Source organism: Macrosteles quadrilineatus, unplaced genomic scaffold (assembly GCF_028750875.1).
Source record: "Macrosteles quadrilineatus isolate MER2022 unplaced genomic scaffold, UCM_ALF_1.0 Scaffold_2__2_contigs__length_208266976, whole genome shotgun sequence".
NCBI classification, from domain to species: Eukaryota; Metazoa; Arthropoda; class Insecta; order Hemiptera; family Cicadellidae; genus Macrosteles; species Macrosteles quadrilineatus.
The window spans coordinates 25,932,427-25,942,589 of record NW_026542595.1 but is presented as its reverse complement, the minus strand read 5'-3'; positions in this window follow the sequence as shown (position 1 = coordinate 25,942,589).

The following is a 10,163-nucleotide window of genomic DNA, read 5'->3' as shown; positions in this document are numbered from 1 at the left end:
GTGAAATGTTCGTATTTTAAGATTAACACAGCATTCTAAGTTTAGAACACGACTGGTTTTATAAGTGTGTAATCGAGTTTAGGTAATTAACCGGGCGGAAGCCGTAACAAAGTGAATGATGAGAAAGGGTCGTTTTGCCTCAGACCAGGACCCTCTCTTTCACACGACAGTAAATTGTGCCCAAAATAAACTAGCGGGCGCGGGATGTAATTCAATCGAGATAATCGTCTGTATTAATCTTACGTCGGATAAAGTCGTTTTCAATTAACGAGGAACACTTTCGACAGAGCGAACTACCTATTGTAGTTTTTATTAAAATACGAGCGGGTCGATTCAATTCTAGTTCATGTCTCAATTAAAACCCGCGGCCGTAAACAACAGACGCCGGACAGCGTGTCAGCGTGGCGCGGCGTGGCGGGAGGAGCGAGGCCCCGCCCGTAGCTGGACACTGCCTTTGTTTATAACCTATAATTGGTCGGCCATCGCAGCCAGTCATTAACTTTTTGTGTCCGATAAACGTGTGACGCGGCTAAGTAGATAATAACACGTGTTTGTGATATGTTAATTAACATACGTACGGATCGCGAGGTGGAGGTGCCCCGTCATTAACCGGTTGTGTGCCGTGCGGCCACTAGCCGTGTGACGGTACGGCACCGCTGCACTCTACTGCACTGTACTGTAATGTAACATGTATGATGCATTGCGTATGAGGTGCCCCGTCATTAACCGGTTGTGTGCCGTGCGGCCACTAGCCGTGTGACGGTACGGCACCGCTGCACTCTACTGCACTGTACTGTAATGTAACATGTATGATGCATTGTGTATGAGGTGGCCCATCAGTAACCGGTTGTGTGCCGTGCGGCCACTAGCCGTGTGACGGTACGGCACCCGCTGCACTCTACTGCACTGTACTGTAATGTAACGTGCATGTTGCATTGTGTATGAGGTGGCCCGTCATTAACCGGTTGTGTGCCGTGCGGCCACTAGCCGTGTGACGGTACGGCACCGCTGCACTCTATTGCACTGTACTGTAATGTATCGTGTATGTTGCATTGTGTATGAGGTGGCCCATCAGTAACCGGTTGTGTGCCGTGCGGCCACTAGCCGTGTGACGGTACGGCACCGCTGCACTCTACTGCACTGTACTGTAATGTAACATGTATGATGCATTGCGTATGAGGTGTCCCGTCATTAACCGGTTGTGTGCCGTGCGGCCACTAGCCGTGTGACGGTACGGCACCCGCTGCACTCTACTGCACTGTACTGTAATGTAACATGTATGATGCATTGCGTATGAGGTGTCCCGTCATTAACCGGTTGTGTGCCGTGCGGCCACTAGCCGTGTGACGGTACGGCACCGCTGCACTCTATTGCACTGTACTGTAATGTATCGTGTATGTTGCATTGTGTATGAGGTGGCCCATCATTAACCGGTTGTGTGCCGTGCGGCCACTAGCCGTGTGACGGTACGGCACCGCTGCACTCTACTGCACTGTACTGTAATGTATCGTGTATGTTGCATTGTGTATGAGGTGGCCCATCAGTAACCGGTTGTGTGCCGTGCGGCCACTAGCCATGTGACGGTACGGCACCGCTGCACTCCTATTGCACTTTATTACAATGTAAATGATGCATGGAGTATACTGTAGCTGAGGTACAGTGCTGCGCTCTACTCGTCTAGTCATGATCTAACAATCCTTTAATCCTGTCTACCGTGACACCCTGCATATGTGTGTCAGATCGACCTCATTATTTAAGTGTTATTTATAGCATCTATTAAGTCCAGGAGGTTTTATTTATGAGGTTTATAAATGTGTGGAGGTTTATTACGTATAAAATAACTAGTATCTGGATCTACACATCTGAGATGCGACGTTGTTACTTGTGTTTGTGCTTATTTTGACGGTACATAATGTAGTCGAAATGGGTTTGAACAAAGGTGCAGGCTAAAGATAAACCAGAAAATATTTAATCACACAGAACTTTGATATGAGATAATATCTTACATTTAACAATTGCTTCTTAAGTGAACTAAATGTTAAACAAAATTAGAGATTTTCAAACAACTCTTTTGGAAAATCGAACAAGTAATTAGGTTAACCACAGCTTTGACCGAACCAATCACGACCAGCAAGTGTGCAGTTCATTTGCTGAACAAATGTTTGTTTACTTTCGATATGAAACCAGTCAGAACAACTGGCTTTTACTTTATGTAGGGAAGTTGATTTTTTTCTTTTGTAAACTACATTCATTCCTACATTGTGGATACTAAACATTTTAGACGCTGCGCTCTATATTTGGCAATGTGATGGGTTTGTATTAATTAACATTAAACCTTGGCTATAGAATAAATATTTTTTTATTAAAAGAAAAAAATATTTATAGAAGTTTTTTATAGTTTGTCTTTTAATCACACATTAATCTTGAGACAATAATGTAGGATAAAAGCCATGATACTAATGTTAAACTATTTCGAGTTCAAATTCGGCTACGTAAATACACTTTCTAGTCCAGAATCAAATAATGGGCCATGCACCGGTTGAGTTAACTTACTAGTCACCAATATGCCAATATCCACGCCCTAATAAATCTGTATATTACATAGCAAACTCATTATTTTGATCGTCATTATGGGTATTATATTTGATGTTTCTCTAGATATTACAATGTCAGCTTGGGCAGTTTCCTAGGTCGAGGTCGAAGTTCACTGGTCATTTGTCGCGCGCCACGGGGTGCCCACCTCTCCTCAGCATCCTGCTCACCCACTTGCTCGTAACACTCGTCATACTGTAAATAAACAAGCCACAAAACTTGTATTCGCCACATTGTTGGTATTTTAAGTGCCTAGGCGAATACGACATTCTCACTCAACAGTGTGTGTTTGTGTAATATTTACATGTATATTAATGCATGATATGTATTCCATTCTCCAGCAATTCAGGTTAAATGATCAGTTGCGTTTGAAACGTGCACTCTTGTAAAACGGTATTAATTGAGGTTAACCCGTGTAGTCCAGGCGCTAAACGGGTTGAGTATGCACTGAAAGTCTGACAAAATTTGACTTTTGATTATTGTTGGGGACATCTAGTAGATGAAAAAAATCGATGATGTCGCATTTCTAGGGTGGTCACAACTCGGGGGGGAGGGGGGGAAGTTGCGTGGGTCATCGGTTTACGTTTCCGCGTCTAACTCACAAACTGTTAATGATAGAAAGATGAATTAAGCGTCTATCAACGCCTAAATATATTGTCTTTTAAAAAGGTTATTACAACTTTTCTTCTATCTCTTATACTTTAGGCGCTAATAAACATTTATTGCAAAAGAAAATTTTTAAAATACTTTAAAATGAAATATCGGAAATATTACGCTTGTTTAGGGCATGTTACAAACTATTTATGGTTAGAAAAACTAACAAGTAGTACAACAACACCAAGTTTAAAGAAATCCGTGCAAAAACAACAGAGCTACGTTGATTTCAGTAAGAGTAAACGTGGAAAATTCGTAGTACTGTAGTACCGAGGCGCGCATGGACGGTACGTAGCCCACAGTCAATGTAGATTATATTAACGTTACGTAGCTCATCAGTATACAGACTGTAGTGGATACATATGAATGAATATCGTGCATTTGCTGCTGTACGCCAGAGCCTCATTTTATTATACAGGGTGTCTCACCTAAAGTGAACCAATAGATAACTTTTTTATTATGAGATATAGAGTTAAATTCTTATGGGACAATACCCTTTATTTTAAGATGTTTTTTTAGTGGTTTCGAATTTTAAAAATATGTTCGCCATTTTCCAATATGGCTGACAACTTTGTTAGTCCTATGGAATACCCTGTATTTTATGATTGTTTTAGAATGTAAACACACAATTTTTAAACCTTTTTATTCTTGACATTTTTCTCTAAAGCTACTTGTTTAGGATGGTACACGTAGCCCACAGTCAATATAGGTTTGATGTTGTAAGTAACTATGGGAAAGCTGAATTTTTCTATGCTTTTAGACCATGTTGAGATTATCATTTTCCCGAAAGTCAACACTCCTCCCCCTTGTGCTTTCCTCTAACCCCCCTTTTTAGATAAATTTACAGCCTCTTAGCAATTAAGCTATAACTTTAAAACGGGTAAGGATAATAATGCAATATTTTATTAATCATTTTGCATTACGATAATCTGCAAAAAGAATTATTAGATGAATAAATATTTAAAAAGATTTAAAAAGAATTATTATAGATTTCTGAAGAAGAAGAAGAAGAAGAAGAAAATGTGTTCGTTGTAATAAAATATCAATACAATGTTTTTATTTAAATGCAAAGAACAATGGTCAAAGACCGTCTGTTTTGTGTTAGACACACTGATTTTAAAATATTTTAAAACAGTTTAAAAAAATGCCATGAATCACATACAATTATTCATAAAATAAACTGATTTCCACTACTGAACATACACAAATAGCACTACATACTAATAGATCAGATATCAATTGAATGAATAATAAAATTTAAATGTAGCCTACTGAGAATCTGAATTTTTCCTACAAACAGTTAATAATTCATAAAACAAACCTGTTACTTTTATAACTTACTTTGATAAATACTTAACAAACAATATTTTATATTTTTTAAATTACATAGATTTTTCCAATTTTTGAATTGATATCTTAATTCTTAAATTTAATAATTATACTCCATTATCAATTCCCACCCTTTACTCCACGCCTCTTTAAGATAATTTCCAAGTGCCCACCAATTTTTGCCATTTAAAAATTCAAAAAAACTCATATTTATTAAAATATAACTTTTTAGACCAAAATTGACGTATCTTTTTTTAAATTGGACATTCTGCTATAAAAGGATACACGTTTCATCCTGGTTGAGATTACATAGTGAACATACATAAATTTTATTTTCCATATAGAGTTAACTTTTTATTAGACGACCCCTTTTATTTGTAAAAATGTTTTTAGGGATGGTTACGAATAAAAAATATATATCCACCATTTTCCAATATGGCCAACAACTTTGTTATTTCTTATGGAATACGCTGTATTTAAGTATTCTTTTAGAATTTTAAAGCAATTTTTTTATTCGTGACATTTTTTTTCTAAACCTACCCTTCTTTTAGGAGTTACAGCGTGTTATATCTAAAAGAAAGGCTTGTGGTGTACATTCGGCATCCTGTAGCGCATAAACGAGTAAGTTGAGAGAGAGAGTGCAAAGAATAAATAAGTCACATATAAGTCCTCGTTCAAAAAAAATATATAAAATACGTTAAAAAATACTGATTTTGTTGTTTTAAAAATGGCCACCATTTTCAAAAATGCTAGCTTACTTTGATATTGGAACAATTTATTTTGTTTTTTTTTAATGTAGATGTGATTATAAAACTTGTTTATTCTTTGTATTTTCGCTCTTAAACTTACTCGTGTATGAGCTACAGGATGCAGGATGTACTCACAAACCATTTCTTTTTCGATGTACCATCCTAAACAAGTAGCTTTAGAGAAAAATGTCAAGAATAAAAAGGTTTAAAAATTGTGTGTTTACATTCTAAAACAATCATAAAATACAGGGTATTCCATAGGACTAACAAAGTTGTCAGCCATATTGGAAAATGGCGAACATATTTTTAAAATTCGAAACCACTAAAAAAACATCTTAAAATAAAGGGTAGTGTCCCATAAGAATTTAACTCTATATCTCATAATAAAAAAGTTATCTATTGGTTCACTTTAGGTGGGACACCCTGTATAATAAAATGAGGCTCTGGCGTACAGCAGCAAATGCACGATATTCATTCATATGTATCCACTACAGTCTGTATACTGATGAGCTACGTAACGTTAATATAATCTACATTGACTGTGGGCTACGTACCGTCCATGCGCGCCTCGGTACTACAGTACTACGAATTTTCCACGTTTACTCTTACTGAAATCAACGTAGCTCTGTTGTTTTTGCACGGATTTCTTTAAACTTGGTGTTGTTGTACTACTTGTTAGTTTTTCTAACCATAAATAGTTTGTAACATGCCCTAAACAAGCGCAATATTTCCGATATTTCATTTTAAAGTATTTTTAAATTTTATTTTTTGCAATAAATGTTGATTAGCGCCTAAAGTATAAGAGATAGAAGAAAAGTTGTAATAACCTTTTTAAAAGACAATATATTTAGGCGTTGATAGACGCTTAATTCACCTTTCTATCATTAACCGTTTGTGAGTTAGACGCGGAAACGTAAACCGATGACCCGCGCAACTTCCCCCCCTCCCCCCCAAGTTGTGACCACCCTAGAAATGCGACATCATCGATTTTTTTCATCTACTAGATGTCCCCAACAATAATCAAAAGTCAAATTTTGTCAGACTTTCAGTGCATACTCAACCCGTTTAGCGCCTGGACTAGTGGTATTAATGGTATCAAAATTATTATTAATGAATAATTTTAATGAGTGATTCGTTGATGGACCGTTAAATAGCACTGAGAACTAAGAGAATTACGTTTCTATTTATCTCAATTTTCTAACAGTATGTTTAAAACGGTAAACTATATTTGACGGATTTTGATCGTCTACATGGAGGTAACAATTCCCTCAGTGTACAGAGGGAGGTTTACACTGTCAAATTGCGCCGCTAGTGTCGCTAGTGTCGCGCGTGCTGTAATCAGAGTGCAATGCAATGTTTAATTATCAGCTGAGCGATAAGCCGCCACAATCCGTGATAATCCTGTGAACTGCCTTACACCCCCGCCCTTTCCTTCGCTAGACTGGTCCTGTATACACTCTCCTCACGTCAGACTAACGCGAATTGAATTTTATATCTGTTGAAATGAAATATCGGAAATTAAATCGCGGCAAGTGCTGACAGCCTCACAATCTCGCCCCTTAATAGAGTATTACATATGGAAGCGGATATATTGAGGGATATAGCGCAATCATCTCTAAACTCCTGGTGAACTCGACCTCATCGACGATTCGCAGATAGAAGACAGATCACTGAGCTGGCAAATTGAATTTGTTGTAAGCAAGCACTTTACGTAGTCAATTTAAATATTATAAAAATCGATTCAATCATCAACTCGTGACAAACGTGCGGTTTTAGTACTAAACCGTGTATAATATTGTATATCATAAAGTGAGGGATGTAATTAATAATTTGTAAAATTTTACACAAATTAATCATCACATTATCTCGTATTAAAGTATGTACATTATTTACATTGTTCTGAAATGAATTGCTCCACTGAGCATTAAGGCAAGGTCTAGAACCCCTTTGGACTGTCAATATCAATCAATCAGCCAACACACAATGACTAATTATGATACTATGTCAAACATTAAATAGGGCATATATTAAAAAAAAACACACACGTTTAAGAACAGTAAAATGTAGATAGCGTCTATGATTGTAATATAAGGGGAGTTCTTTAAGCTATCTAATATTGTATTGTATAGTTTGAAATTGACATTAGAAAACTGACACGCATAAAAGATATAGAATTTCATTTTAGTCAATATGAGACTCGTCAAAGTTTAAGAGAAGGATCAGTACAAGTTTGATGTTCAAAGTTAAGATAAAGGATTTTCAAAAGTTAAATGTAATGAGATAAAGTGATCGATGTCAGGATATTGCTAGATATACTCTGACACTGAGCTACTAGAGTGACGTGACTGTTCAACTAAATCATAAACCATTCTTTCTTTATACAATCAGATAGCACTTTTGGATTTTATTTGTTAAATTCCATAAATGTTTTATAACATAAAATGTATCAAAATCATTATGTCCACATACGTTAGTCAAAGTGAAAACCTTATGTTATGTACTCATTGTTTATTTTGAGGTTATTTTTGCTGAGAATATTTATTAAAGATTTTGTGTCATCATTAATTCCCTTCTCCTTCATGTTAGTTCATTTCCTTCGTGGAATATTCGTGATGCTAAATGTCAAGGCATAAAGAATAACTGAAAAAGTAAAACACTTTGCAGCTTGGGAATGAGAAAGCTACACGAGACTGAAAATTGTCAACCAAACTAGGCAGGAGACTGACAGGTCGAAGATGGTCCTCGTTCGATATGCACATGAATCAAAAACCACGTCAGTTGTATGGAGTGCTACATTGTAAATCCAACATACTGAATTTGACCGATGTTAAAGAACTGATCCGATGATGTCCTCGAGTCCAGCGCTCCCCCACATCTTGCACGATAACAACGTAAGTGATTTCTTATCAGTGTTCGAATTGAACAAATGGAGGAGCGCTGTCCAAACTTTCAGAAATACGAGGCCACTTGTTGATTCCTGTTTGATATCTCTCCATCCATCAACAACTTTTAAATTGAATAAAAACTTCAACTCGGGAAGTAAGTTAGCACGAACGTTTTTATTGAGATGGCTCAATTCTCAAAAGGTAGTTTTTAAATGCCTTGTACTAACGTGCGATCAGCGATTATGATAAATTCTTAGGCTTACAGTTAGACTAACAATGCCTGTAATGTAATAGTTGCGTATCGCAAGGCCTACTTACGGATATTAAGAGTTCATCACGTTACAGCACCTGAAACATAAAATGCTCCTGTTAAGACAACATAACGTGACTAGTAACTAATATAGATAAAACCTATCCGATACAACAAGGCACTCTAGAAAATTGTTATAAGTACATCAAACGGTGAAAAATTATTCAAACTGAATAAAGATATACTACACAAGATAAAGACACTTCTAGTTATGACGTAGTGTACCATGTAAGACACCCATTAGCTGATGTAGTGTGCTGTGTAGTGCTGCGTGTCGGTTACATTAGCGTGTCGGCTACGTACCTCAGCCTGCTCGCTGTAGCTAACCTCTATTGACACTACTAGTCATTGATGACGTAGTGTACCAAGTAAGACACCCATTAGCTCCTGTAGTGTGCTGTGTAGTGCTGCGTGTTGGTTACATTAGCGTGTCGGCTACGTACCTCAGCCTGCTCGCTGTAGCTAACCTCTATTGACACTACTAGTCATTGATGACGTAGTGTACCATGAAATACACCCATTAGCTCCTGTAGTGTGCTGTGTAGTGCTGCGTGTCGGCTACGTACCTCAGCCTGCTCACTGTAGCTAACCTCTATTGACACTACTAGTCATTGATGACGTAGTGTACCATGTAAGACAGCCATTAGCTGCTGTAGTGTGTTGTGTAGTGCTGCGTGTCGGTTACATTAGCGTGTCGGCTACGTACCTCAGCCTGCTCGCTGTAGCTAACCTCTATTGACACTACTAGTCATTGATGACGTAGTGTACCATGTAAGACACCCATTAGCTGCTGTAGTGTGCTGTGTAGTGCTGCGTGTCGGTTACATTAGCGTGTCGGCTACGTACCTCAGCCTGCTCGCTGTAGCTAACCTCTATTGACACTACTAGTCATTGATGACGTAGTGTACCATGTAAGACACCCATTAGCTGCTGTAGTGTGCTGTGTAGTGCTGCGTGTCGGTTACATTAGCGTGTCGGCTACGTACCTCAGCCTGCTCGCTGTAGCTAACCTCTATTGACACTACTAGTCATTGATGACGTAGTGTACCATGTAAGACACCCATTAGCTCCTGTAGTGTGCTGTGTAGTGCTGCGTGTCGGTTACATTAGCGTGTCGGCTACGTACCTCAGCCTGCTCGCTGTAGCTAACCTCTATTGACACTACTAGTCATTGATGACGTAGTATACCATGTAAGACACCCATTAGCTGCTGTAGTGTGTTGTGTAGTGCTGCGTGTTGGTTACATTAGCGTGTCGGCTACGCACCTCAGCCTGCTCGCTGTAGCTAACCTCTATTGACACTACTAGTCATTGATGACGTAGTGTACCACGTAAGACACCCATTAGCTTCTGTAGTGTGCTGTGTAGAGCTGCGTGTCGGTTACATTAGCGTGTCGGCTACGTACCTCAGCCTGCTCGCTGTAGCTAACCTCTATTGACACTACTAGTCATTGATGACGTAGTGTACCATGTAAGACACCCATTAGCTCCTGTAGTGTGCTGTGTAGAGCTGCCTGTCGGTTACATTAGCGTGTCGGCTACGTACCTCAGCCTGCTCGCTGTAGCTAACCTCTATTGACACTACTAGTCATTGATGACGTAGTGTACCATGTAAGACACCCATTAGCTGCTGTAGTGTGCTGT